Source organism: Felis catus, chromosome B1 (genome assembly GCF_018350175.1).
Source record: "Felis catus isolate Fca126 chromosome B1, F.catus_Fca126_mat1.0, whole genome shotgun sequence".
Classification (NCBI taxonomy): domain Eukaryota; kingdom Metazoa; phylum Chordata; class Mammalia; order Carnivora; family Felidae; genus Felis; species Felis catus.
This window is the reverse complement of record NC_058371.1, coordinates 174243404-174257031: the sequence shown is the minus strand read 5'-3', so window position 1 is coordinate 174257031 and position 13628 is coordinate 174243404. Positions and strand designations below refer to the sequence as shown.

Below are 13628 nucleotides of genomic sequence, written 5' to 3'. Positions count from 1 at the left end.
AAGATGGCATCTGAGTATAATGAGGTTTACTAGTTTTCTAGAAAAATGAAACACCTTTTGAAGTGACTTTTAGAAGATGAAGAAAGATTTGTACTACACAGAAGAGGCTTTCAGTGTTTGGGTTAAAAAGAACTCCGGTTCAAAAGACTTCAGGGGATTTTTCTATGAACTAAATGGTTAGAGACTGGTATCTCGTCACGCACCCTGTTGAAAAAGGAAAAGGTTATAGAAGGGCAGATATTAGAAAGGGCAAGGGAATTTCAAACAAGAATAAGCAGCATTCTATTATTGCAGATATAGTCATTGCCAAAGAACTGGAGGTATCATTAATCATGTTACATTGAAAGAAATGAGCAATTGATTTGGAGATGATTGGTAGCTATCACCTGTAAAGACTAGAAAAGAGAGATTTAAATAAAACACTTTACAATAAAGATCCAAAAGTGAAAAATATCTTAGAATTGAGGGACACTCAAGGAAGAGATAAAGAATGCATTAATACATGTTTATTGAGAGGTTGAGGACTTTGGTAAGGGCTTGAAGACTTTCGACAGCCTAACCTTCAGATGCATGCAGTGAAAAGATTACTTAAGCAAGATAGCATTGATTGATATTTTTCTCACACTTATTCCTATTAATGGGGCTAAAAGACATTAGTAATTAATAACCTCAAGATTGATAATTCTCATTTTAATCATTGATGTTGATCATCACACATACTGGGAGCATTAAAGAAACGTGACAAACATTTACCTTGAGTTTTAATGATGGGTTGTTGGCAAGGTTTTACAAGGCAAATGCTTGGGGGCTATTTATCTCTTCCCAGGTAAGGCCCCAGCTGCTGCATGAATACTAACACGAATTCTCAAAATGAACCGGTGGACTTTCCATAGGTGTGGCTACCTAAAGAAGAAATATGACACATACTCATTTTCTTTGAAATAAAAAGACAACATTTTTAAAACCAAGAAGCCTTACACTACCTAATCACTTACCACTGTGCAATTAAAATGCAATTCAGAAAACATTTTGAATAAATTAAAATACCTAAGTGCAAATAGACACCTCTTGAAACCTGAGATCCTACACGTATATTGTCCCACCCACTCTCATCCAAGATTCTTACTGTATCAGTCTAGGGCTTTATGCTGGTGAGCGTGTGCTTACATATTCTTCCAGGAGATTTCAATATGGATGCATCTCATCACCACAACCAAATGAAAACTACTCTTTCAACGCTTCAGTAAAGGGTAATTGAAAAGAAATCAAAAGGCCTCAGTGTATGATCATGGTGCAGTTCACACACTTACCATCTATACTGATTTTTGTTTAGCCTTCTACAACCAGAAGCTCTCTTTCCAGGGGCAACCTCTTCCTCCCACTTTGTATGCCCTGAATCCTATTACTTCTTTATTCCTCTTCTCTTGGCCACAGGAGTGGTCACACGACCCAGCCCTGTCCAAGCGTTTATCCTATTCCTCTGGCCAAAGTGACTCAAAATGGGGCAGAGAAAGTACTCTCCAGGATTTTCTGCCCCAGCCGCTAAGACAGGCAAGTGTTCCTTTTTCCACTGTGGATGTGAAGCTGGTAGAATGTGTCCAACCTGCTTTGTGATTGCTTAAATTCTTTGGCTTATTTTCTTCACCTATAGAATTGAAATAATGGCACCCACCATGCCTGTACACGAAAGCATTGAGACATAACATTTAAGCTCACGTACATCCCTCCAAAATAAATATTTAATTCAGACAGTAAGTCATCCGAACTAATTATTTAGTATTATATAAAAATGTCTTAATTTCTTAATCCTTAAGGAGTTATTCCATTGTCATGTAAATAGTGCTCATCAGCAAACAAAGCAAAAACCTCAATCTATTTATAAACCAATAATTAGTAACAATGAATAATTCATTCTTCAGCCACTGAATAGTTTAATCACGTTATTAGTTATATCTTAATAGCCCTTTCCTCCAATATTAAAATTATATTTTAAAACTTCTAATTTCCTGGTACAATGTGTATCAGTCACTCTCAAATTTATCAATCACCTGGTAATCATATAAAATGCAGATTAGGATTCAACAGGTCAGGGTGGGGCCTGAGATATGGTATCTCTTTTTTTTCTGGCTTTATTGAGCTATAATTCATATATAACATTGTGTAACTTTAAGGTGAACAATGTAATATGATACACGTATATACTGTGGAATGATTACCACGACAGGGTTAGTTAACATCTTCATCACTTCACATAATTACCTTTGTGTGTAATTGTGTGTATGTGTGTGCATGTGTGTGGTGGTTAGAACACCCAGGGCATCTGGGTGGCTCAGTCAGTTAAGCTTCCAGCTTCAGCTCAGGTCATGATCTCGCAGTTCACGAGTTCGAACTCCTGCATCGGGCTCCCTGCTGTCAGTATGGAGCCTGCTTCAAATCCTCGGTTCCCCTCTCTCTCTGCCCCTTCTCCACATGTGCTCTCTTTTTCTCTCTCTCAAAAAATAAACAGACATTAAAAAAATAAGATTTACTCTTTTCAAGGGAGGCAACCCATAAAACATCTTAAATACAGAGAACAAACTGAGGGTTGCTGGAGGGGAGGCGGCAGGGGGGATGGGCTAGATGGGTGATGGCCATCAAGAAGGGTATTTGTTGGGATGAACACTGGGTGTTACATGTAAGTGATGAATCACTAAGCTGTAGTCCTGAAACTGATACTACATATATGTTAACTAACTTGAATTTAAATAAATTAAATAAATAAATAATTGATTTACTCTCTTAACACTTTTTTTTTTTGGTTAATATACAGTGTAATATTAGTTTCAGGTGTATAATATAGTGATTCAGCACGTCCATGCAACACCCGGTGCTCATCACCAGTGCCCTCCTTAACCCACATCACTGATTTCACCCATCCCCCCACCCACTTCCCCTCTGATAACCATCAGTTTGTTCCCTCTAGTTAAAAGTCTGTTTCTTAGTTTGCACCCCCCTCTCTTTTCTTCCCCTTTGCTCATTTGTTTTGTTTCTTAAATTCCACATCTGAGTGAAATCAGATGGTATTTGTCTTGTCATTAGTTTTGAGCAATTTGATTATGATGTGCTTTGATGTGGTTTTCTTTGTTTCTTCTGCTTGGGGTTTTTGAGATTCTTGGATCTGTGCTTCTATAATTTTCATCAAATATGGAAAGTTTTCATCCACAGTTTATTCAAATGATTTTTTTATTTTTTTCTGTTTTCTTTTTTTTTAATTTAAATCCAAGTTAGTTAACAATACTTTTTGAGTATATAATAGCATTTTTAACTGTTGTCACCATGCAGTACATTAGATTCCTAGAACTTATTCATCTTCTAATTGGAAGTCTGTGCCCTTTGATCAACATCTCCCCATTACCCCCACCCCCCCAGCCCCAGCAATCAGTGTTCCGCTCTCTCTCCCCTTCTATGAATTTGACATTTTTAGGTTCTACATGAAAGCGAGATCACACAGTACTTGTCCTTCTCTGTCTGACTTATTTCATATATGCATATAACACAACTTCTTTATCCATTCACCCATTGATAGACACATAGGTCGTTTCCGTGTCTTGGCTATTGTGAGTGATGCTGCAGTGACTATGGGGTTGCAGACATCTCTTCAAGATAGTGATTTCACTTCCTTCAGGTATATTCTCAGATGTGCGATTGCTAGATCATGTGGTGGGCCTCTTTTTACATTTTTGAGGAACCTCCATACTGATTTCCATAGTAGCTATAGCAATTTACACTCTCATCAATAGTGCACAAGGGCTCCCTATTCTCCACATTCTCCCCCAGTTCTTGTTATCTCTTGTCTTTTTGATAATAGATATCCAAACAGGTAGGAGGGGATGTCTCATTTTGATCTGCACTTCCCTCATGATTAGTGATGTCAAGCACCTTTTCATGTACCCGTTGGTGATTTTCATGTCTCCTTTGGAAAAATGTCTATTCAGGCCCTCTGCCCATTTTTCAATCAGATTATTTTGGGTTTTTGCCATTGAGTTATATAAGCTCATTATATATTTTGTACATTAACTTCTCATCAGATAGGTGGTTTACAAGTATTTCCAACAAACTCTAGATGACAGGTGTATATCTGGGCTGCAGACCAGCTTTGAGCATCAAGGAGCTAGAACAAAACCCTCAGATCAATATAAATACAAATTAAATTAGTTTAGTTGGGAGTTGAAGATTGAAGACATAGCCTTATTTTTCTTATTAAAAAAATGTGATTATGACAAATGGTTCTCTGGGCTTTTGTCTCCTCATCTTAGATGAAAATATTGAAATTTGTTATACAAAAAAACATAAGCATACCGTGGGTACTTAAGAAATTATTGATTGACTGACATTGGAAAATACCATAGAATCACATCTTGGGATTTTTAAGGACTTACTATTCTAAGTGAAAAGGCTGGGCATTTTTTATTAGGTAATTATTGTAGAGCTTCCAGATTTATATTCAATCTTCATTTTCACATAATAGTCAATTTGACAAATATATATGTATAAGATCCTGTCATTTTCAATGAAGAATTGAGCCTATAATTAAATGTTGTTCACAGTTCAGTGACCTAGGGTTCATACTGAAAAGACAAGTTAAAATGGTAGGTAAACCATGAAACACATTTCTGACCAAGCGACTTCATGAAAATATACACTGAAATATGATTGTCAGTTAAGGTGGCTTCTTAAAGGCAGCCTGCATTAGAATAGGGTGTGCATTTCCTTCCCATGCCTTGCAGTGCTGGTGCAGAATAGTAAACATATCATTTTAATATAAAATAGACATCCTGGTTCAAAAGTTGCAGCATAGAGTTGACTCTTTAAGCCAGAAGACATTGAAATATACTGAGAGGCAACATTTCACCAAGAAATGCACAAAGTTCATCAAATTTCAGTCATGAAATTTCAGCTAAGAATATTCCTTCTTAGCATAAAAGATTTTGACATTCTCTGTTTAACAGATTTTAAAGTGAGAGTAATTTAGTGTATCTCAGATAATATTAGAGTAATCGATGGATCGGGTTTCCTTGTTCCAAGGTAGAATACCAAGTATTCAGTTGAGTTGTTGATGATGGACTGATTTGACCCAGACTTAAGGATATCCCTAAAAAAGCAAAATAATAAGATCAACGTTTCCCAGGGTGGTTTCTTTTTTGTTGTTTTTTGTTGCTGTTGTTGGTTTTTTTTTTGGTCGTTCCTTGATCAACTAAGTCAATTTTGGCTTTTAGTTACTAATCAGTATTCCACTAATGCCTGTTATAACAATTCAAAAAGACTTAACAGAACCTCATAAGAGTCAATTTGGTTAATTCCCCCCCCCCCACATAGGTAAATGTGACAAATGTATTTTTATTTAGTGACACCTGAGGTGGGTTAGGATTTTTTAAGTTTATGGGCAGGCTTTTTTAAGAGACCTGAGTGAGAATTTCAAGCTAACGGCAACATTTCCATGAAGTATATCTCTAAACAAAAGAAAAATCTGACAGTTGTTTTGAAATCAGCATACCATGTTAAGTTTAACACACATTCCAGCACAAAGCTGGTCATTCCATGACCAGTCTAGAAAGAATTACCCACATGGAATAGATGAACATTTGTCCATTAAGCTTCAAGATAGCTCTTAACGTCTGTAGAAATCATTTTTTTTTTCACTGAAAAAAAAAAAAAGACCATCAGGTGTTACATGGCACAATTATTTGTGACATTGTCGGGGATCCTTTTATTTTTGCTATTTATTGCCTCATAATTGCAATTTTGAAAGTGGATTACTGAGTTGAAAGGGCAGAAAAGTTGAAGGAGTGAGTTTATGAGTTGAGCTCTGTGTGGAAACCTCCCTTGGGTAGCTCAGCATCCAGCAGTATATAGCATACATAGATTAATGATTTGAGTTAGAATAATATGACTTGTTATTTAAGTACAAGGATAAATAATGAACACTACCACGTTTCCCAATCCATAAAAAAACCTAACCCTTTAAATTTTTTAAAGTAGCTATATAGCAGATAAAAACTTTTTTTTTTTTTTTCTGTTCTTTTCTCAATCCTTTTACTGTTACGTTGTTGTCTAAAGGTTGGAAGTAGATTTCTGAATCTTTTGGAAATTTCTTGGTTGAGGTTATCCCATGTAGAGTTTCATTATCTTGGCAGGAAAACAAACATAAGGCAGATAACATTTGAGGCATTTAGCACTACACCTGGCACATAGCATCCATTTAGCATTTGTAAAATTATGTATGGTATGCTACATAATTTCTTCATTTGATATTATACTAATCAGAGACATTTTTCATGTAAAATAAAATGTTTTTAATCACCAACACAGAAAAATGGGTCTTTAGGCCAAACTTCATGGTGATTGCAAAATATTTAGATTATTTAAAATACTGATGAAGAAGCTCAATCTTTTCCCCTTTTAGCAGATGTGAGATTTTCAAGATAGCTCTAGTGGTAAGAACTGGGGGCCTACTTCAACGCAATGTGCTGAAATGTTCTGTTTCCCAGCTTTATAATTAGAGATTATTTCACAGTGATTTTCAGCATAGATAAAATTTAGCTCACTTAAGATATGACAGCCATCATCTCTTATTTTCATTAAACATGCTCTAGAGCGGGTGGTTATAGAAATAAGATAGGAATTAGCATCTGAAAGTTTAAAGATGATTGCAAAATCTCTTCCTTAGAAAATTATGGGTTTCCCTTGGCTTAGCTTTCCTAAAATAAATCAGGATTGCTCCAAGTGGCAGCCTCTGCTGCCTGATGTATCACATTTGAGCGTTCATCTACATCCACAAAATAGAAGTCTGACTTCAGTTGTTCCAAAATATAAGCTGTGTCTCGCTCTTGAGATGTAGGGACAATTGGCTGAGTGTGTCACCAAAGCCCATATGCCCCTGCATAATTTGCCCACTTTTCCTCTTCGAATGTGTCTTGGCATAAATGCATCTGCTCCACCATACATGCTCTTCAATGACATACAATTTTCCTATGCCTGGGAGCAAACCTTTAAAGTGAAATTAAAAAAAAATAATAATTAAGAAACTATTTCTAGTTCTGTTTAAAAAACGAATAAAACTTTGTCTATGGAGGGCCATGAAACAAATCAACTTAGCTCTTCCACTGATGATCATTTCCTGTGGTGTCCATTTATCAAGGGAAAGAGTTCATGTTGGCTGGCTTCCACATTCAATGGTGGTTCTGTCAGCATTCAGGGACTATGAGAGTTGTTGCTCTATTTTTTTGGAACCAAACTCCGATGCTCTGGGAAAGACAGTCTGTGAAGTGCTTAGGATAGGAAAATTTTCTAAGTCCTCTGTCTCCCACTTTCTACGTGAATTATTTTCATCTCTTCATTGCTGTGATATTCAAGGACATTCTTATTAGGAAGATGTTGCTGATGGGAGTGATCCTCAAAGGGACCTTAAGACAAAAACGACCTTGGATATTTCATCTGAGTGTCCCAGGTCCTTCAAATGCTTCTGAAAAAATCCTAAGGAGGAGTCATAGAAATAAGGGCATACATCTCACTGTTCTTCTTCTTCACTAATTTCAGAATACAGGGCCCCCAATTTATCCACTAATGTTTCTTTCTCACTACAGAAAACATAGGATTTAGTAAGCACTTATTACTTGGTATTGGACCAATCAGTATGGAGGTCTTGTGGACTTAGGGCTTATTTGACACAGGTAAGACGAGAGAGTAAAGGGCAGAGAAAAACACATAAAGCAAGTGTGCAAAAGCAGACAGAAGACCATTTGGCCACCGCAAATGAAAGATGTGACCTGGGTTCTTGACTTTATAGTTTCTACTTCTGGTAGTGAGCGAGACTTTCTGTATTTCCTATGTAGATAGTCTGTGAGATACCACGGCTTTTTTCCAATAGATTCTCCAAAGCATTCAATCAACAAATATATATTGAGTTTGTACTATGTGCCCAGCATTGTAGAAAGTTCCAATTAAACAACAGAGTATGAGATAGATATGGAAACTATCTTCAGAGATTGTATGGTTTGACAGGAAAATGAAACACTGAATAGATAATTCCACCAAAAAACATATTGTGAGAGGGGAAATACAATCTGATATGAAAGCATGTAGTTTGGGTAGCATGAGTCATTATGCAGCATTAGTCTACCAGTCATTAGTCCGGTAGAGAGGGATACTGACACTGGTTAAACAGGGCCTCTTTGAGGAAGTAGCATGTCAAAAGAGACCTAAAGGATTATGGACAATTGACTAGGTGAATGGAGAGGGAAAAGTGAAAACATTCCAAGCAAAAGAAAAGCTCTGTGAAGCCTCAGGATAGATAATTGGTATTCTGGGAAATGCCAGTATGAAGAAATCCAATACAGCCCCCAAAAACTGAAGAGGTAAGTAAAGGTTAAAACTTAGGAATGCTTTTATAATTAGGGTAGATTTATAATATATTTTAAAGTCAGAAAATTTAATGCCTCTAGCTTTGTTCTTCTTTCTCAAGATTGTTTGGGCTATTTGAGGTCTTTTGTAATTCCAGTGAATTTTAGGATTATAAAATTTTTATGTTAAAAAAATGCCTTTGTATTTTGATGGGCATAGCATTAAATCTTTGTATCTCTTTAGCTAATTAAAACAAAGTGGTATTAACATAAAGACAGACATATAAACAATGGAACAGCATAGAGAGCCCAGAAATAGATTCACATGTATACACTCAATTGATCTTCAACAAAAGTGCCAAAAATATAAAATGGGGAGAGGATGGTCTCTTCAATAATGGGTGTTGAGAAAACTGGATATCCACATAAAAAAGAATTTAAATTGGACTCATACTATACAAAAAATCAATTCAATATACATTAAAAACTTAAAGGTAAGACCTGAAAATAAAAAACTTCTAGAAGGAAACATATGAGAAAATCTTTTTTTTTTTTATGTTTATTTATTTTTGAGAAAGAGAGAGACAGAACATGAGCAGGGGAGTGGCAGAGAGAGAGGGAGACACAGAATCCAAATCAGGCTTTGGGCTCTAAGCTGTCAGCACAGAGCCCGACACAGCGCTCAAACTCACGGACCATGAGATCATGACCTGAGCTGAAGTCGGATGCCTAACTGACTGAGCCACCCAGGTGCCCCAATAAAATCTTCTTGACAGGAATGTTTGCAATGATTTCTTAGATATGACACCAAAAGAACAAGCAACAAAAGCAAAAATAAACAGGTGAGACTCTATCAAACTAAAACTCTTCTGCACAGCAAAGAAAACAATCACCAGAATGAGAATGCAGCCTATGGAATGGGAGAAAATATTTGCAAGGAGTTAATATTCAAAGTATATAAGGAACTCCTACAACTCAATAGCAAAAACTAAAAAAACCAACAACCATAAGAAACATGTGACTCAACTTAAAAATGGGCAAAGGGCTTGAACAGACATTTCTCCAAGGACACAAATGGCCAACAGATACATGGAAAGCTGCTAAACATCTCTAATCATGAGGAAAATGAAAATCGAACTACAATGAGATATCACCTCATACCAAGTTATTCTCAAAAAAAAAAAAAAAAAACCAAAAAAAAAAAAAAAAAGTAAACAGGTTGTGGAAAAATGGGAATCCTTGTACACTATCAATGAGAATGAAAATGGTGCAGCCAAGATATAAGACAGTATGGAGTTTCCTCGAGAAATTATAAGTAGATCTACCATATGATCCACTAACCTACTTCTGGGTATTTATCCAAAGGAAATAAAAATCACTATCTCTAGGTGATATCTGTATTCCCATGTTCATTGCAGCATTATTCACAATAGCCAAAATATGGAAACAACCTAAATGTCCATCAACAGATGAATAGATAAAGAAAATGTGATATTATTCAACCTTAAAAAAAAGGAATAAATCCCATCATATGTGACTACATGGATAAACGTGAAGGACATTATGCTAAGTAAAATACCAGTTGCTGAAGGATAACCACTGCATAACTCCACATATATAAGGTACCTAAGATAGTCAAACTAACAAAAGCAGAGACTAGAATGGTGGTTGTCAGAGGCTAGCAGGGGAGCTGTTATTCAACGGATGTAAAGTTCCAGTCATGCAAGGTGAAGAAGTTCTAGAGATCTACTGTACAACATAGTGCCTATATTGCGCACTCTTAAAAAAATTTAGTAAATCTCATGTTAAGTGTTCTTATCACAAAAGAAGAAAAAAGGGGGAGGCATAAGGAACTTTTGGAGCTGATAGATAGGTTTATTATCTTGATTATGGTAATGGTTTCACAGGTATGCCTGTCATACTCATCAAATTGTATATATTACATATGTGCAGTCTTTTGTATATAAATTATGCCTCAATAAAGCTGTTAGAAAAAGCACTTGAGAATGCTTTTAAGAACTCTGAATTTTATTCTAAAGTCATGGAAAAGCAAAATAAAGTTTTTTAAGAAGTTATGATAACATAATCAGATTTGCATCTTTCACCATTTCGGGCTGTTGTATTAAATAAGGAGGGAAATGATATTAACTGGGACTAAAGTCATGGTTCTCAACTGGAAGCATTATTGCTTCCCAGTGAACATTTTATAATGCATGGAGACATTTCTTATCATCAGGACCTAGGGGGAAGGAGGAAGAGTTGCTATTGGCATCTAGTTGGTAGAGGACAGGGATGTTGTTAAACATCCTACAATGCACAAGATGATCTAACACAACAAAGAATGATCTGGTCCAAGATGACAATGGTGTTGAGGTTGAGAAACCCTGGAGTAGGCTAAAGGCAATGGAAATGAAGAGAAGTTGTGTATTAGATACTTAAGAGGTAAAATTAATACAATTTAGTGATTAGACAGAGGGGTCAGGCATAAAGAGCAAAAAAGTTTAACCCTCTGGTCAACCACATCATATGCTGCTTTGACTTCAAGTAGATCGACAATCAACTTTTTTTCCAGATAAGTTGGGAGATGAGAAAGTCACCGGTGACTTGGGAAACGCTGGTTTGGTAAAGCAGTGGGGAGAGTTCAGAGTGGGTTGGGGAGTGAAGAGAAGAAATACAACTTTTTAACAATTCTTTTGAAAAGCTTGACTGCAAAGAGCAAGAGAACAGAGCCATAGCTAAAACAATATATGGTTGATTTATTATTATTACCCATTACTGCTTAAGAAGGGAGAGATCTGGTATGTTTAAATATTAATATCAGGGTTAAATGTCAATAGAAGAATACTAAAGATACAGGATACAAAGAGAGTAATTGTTGGGGCAAGACCTCCAAGAAGGAAGAAAGGGAGCATGACAAATAAATAAGATGACTGATGGAGCCCACATAACAAACAACAGCTTACTGATGTAGTCATTTTCTTTCCATAGGTGGAGAGAGTTGATGCAAACTATGGAGTGAAATCCCTAGGAAACTGAAGCAAGGGCATTGCCAAAGGAGTTCTTGTTTGTTTGCTTTTCTCACTTTGGTGGTATTTTGAATATTAAGGGAAAATAAAAGTCTCCTTTTAGGACTCTCTTCACAGGCAATGTTTATTTAAATTCACTTTATGAGCTGAAGGGATAATAATGTGTTCTAAATCAGTATCTTGTCTGTGGCCGTCAGAAAGAGAAATGACTCCTGCTCATAATTGCTAATATATTCCCAAATGTATTTGGACATGAAGAGAAGCATCACTTTGAAACTTTTCTTAGTGTACCAAAGGGCTTTACAAGGTATATGAGAAGGTGTTAGTGGAGAGGATCGAGAAATCATGGATAAATACCTTCATAGTCCCTTGTAACCTGTAGATTAGCTGTCGGGGAGGGAGAAGGTGGGGTAAAGGACAGGAAGTATGCCACCGACCAGCTACGTGATCCTGAGCAAGTTGTATAATACCTCTTTGTCTCAATTTCCTCATCTGAATAAGGGGAATTATAATACCACTTTCATATGGGTTACTTGGAGGATTAAATGAGATAATGCCTGTAATAATCGTCAAGAAATATTATCATCATTAGAGTGGACAATTTGCCCTTGCCAGTTCAGTGATGTAGCCATTGTGTCAGTTTTATATTCACAACCGCACGGAGCTTTAATTCATTCCCTTAAACATCTAACGTTAATTCAAAATCCTGACAATGGGCTTTGATACCTAGAATAACTGAGCAATAGAGCATTCTCACTTTTGCTCCATAGGGCATTGTCTATCTAAAAGCATCTGCTTAAATCCTAAAGATGAGAGAGAAATCATGCAGAAAGAGATAGAAACTGCCTTTGCCTGTTTGGAGGCCTTCCATTGACTGCCCTGATGCTCTGACCTCTCATTTATTATCTCTCTTTCAAGAAGACAGCATGGAGAGGGAAAAACAAAATGCTCTCGATGAAAATATCTGACAAAATGAAAACCTTAGCTTGGAAGTCATCGTCATACACTGAACAGCCACTGTCTTTTGATTACTCAGCTTGGCATTTTATGCCTTTGGGGGGAAAAATGGAGAAAAAGGCTCAGAAGCAGTAATGACAGAGTTGGGGTGATCTCTGTTCAGAAGGACACGGACAGGGCAAATGCCATGATCCTTCATTGCTCCAGAACCAAAAACTAATGAGTCTGATTCACCTCTTTGCCTCAAACATGCCTTGGCTGAAGGTTAATCACATTAATTCCTGTGAGTCAACATTCTGCCATGTCATGGGGGAAAAAAAAAAACAAAAACAAAAACCTGTCAACCATTCCAATAGTCAAAGCCCCATGTGATGATTTTCAAACTTTTCCTGAACCATAAGAATCCTGCCATCCTTATATGCCCTTTAGGTTAACTCTTTTCTATCAACAAATATTTGGCTGCTGAGAGTCTAGAAACTAGTGTTTTTGCAAATCATGGGTTTTTAAATTGAGGGGCATGAGCAATTGTAAAAGGAAAGAGGAGAGCCAGAGGGGAGAAAGACTGGAGAAAATGGATATCAGAATTGTGAATGGATGCTTTTGCAGACCAGTCATATGAGGTCTAGAATAAAATAAAGCCCACATCTTCCTCCCTGTTTTCCTCTCAAACTAGCCTTTTACCTAAAAAACATCAGGGCTTACAGGTGATGAGCTCATCTTTAGACCAAAACCATAAAAACCAATGGGTGTTTTATGTGAGTTAGCATCGCAAGCCATCACAATACTTAATTACTACAATGCTGACCTAGACCAGTGCTTTCTCACATTGCGGTGTGCATACAAATTCCCTGAAGTTCTTATCAAAATGAAGATTCTGATTCAGTCACTTTGGAATGGGGCACAAGATTCTGCATCTCTAACAACGAATTCTATTGCATTCTATAGACTTTGAATGCCTGCAAATTGCATTGATAGGTTCAAAATAAAATCACTTCTAATGATCCATCTCATTATTGCTTAATCTATGCCAGATTTTTGTGATTCAGAATCCATTCCACTATTTCAGGGCATCAGAATCATTCTAAAAGTAAGTTTTTCACAGTGTATTGATGACCAGCTTATGTCCAACCAACCATGAAGATTATTCAGCGCTCTCCAATAACCCAAGTCTTAATTATGAAAGGTTTGTTGAAATGGGTCATTATGATGTATACAGAATTTTTTTTTTAATTGGACTCTTGATTTTTTTTCTCAGATGTGAATCTTA

General features: G+C 36.5%; 1 long non-coding RNA gene across 4 annotated transcripts in view; it reads right to left on the bottom strand.

Annotated features, from left to right (window-relative positions):
* Positions 1 to 13628, bottom strand: part of LOC102900848 — a 54315-nt gene that overhangs the window by 26473 nt on the left and 14214 nt on the right. For 3 of the 4 annotated variants that reach the window (XR_002741908.2, XR_006597150.1, XR_006597149.1), the window contains exon 3: positions 754 to 903. This is a non-coding gene — a long non-coding RNA (uncharacterized LOC102900848). Of the gene's footprint in view, positions 1 to 744; positions 904 to 13628 lie in introns of those variants that run through there. The other variant, XR_002741909.2, reaches the window with a different exon arrangement.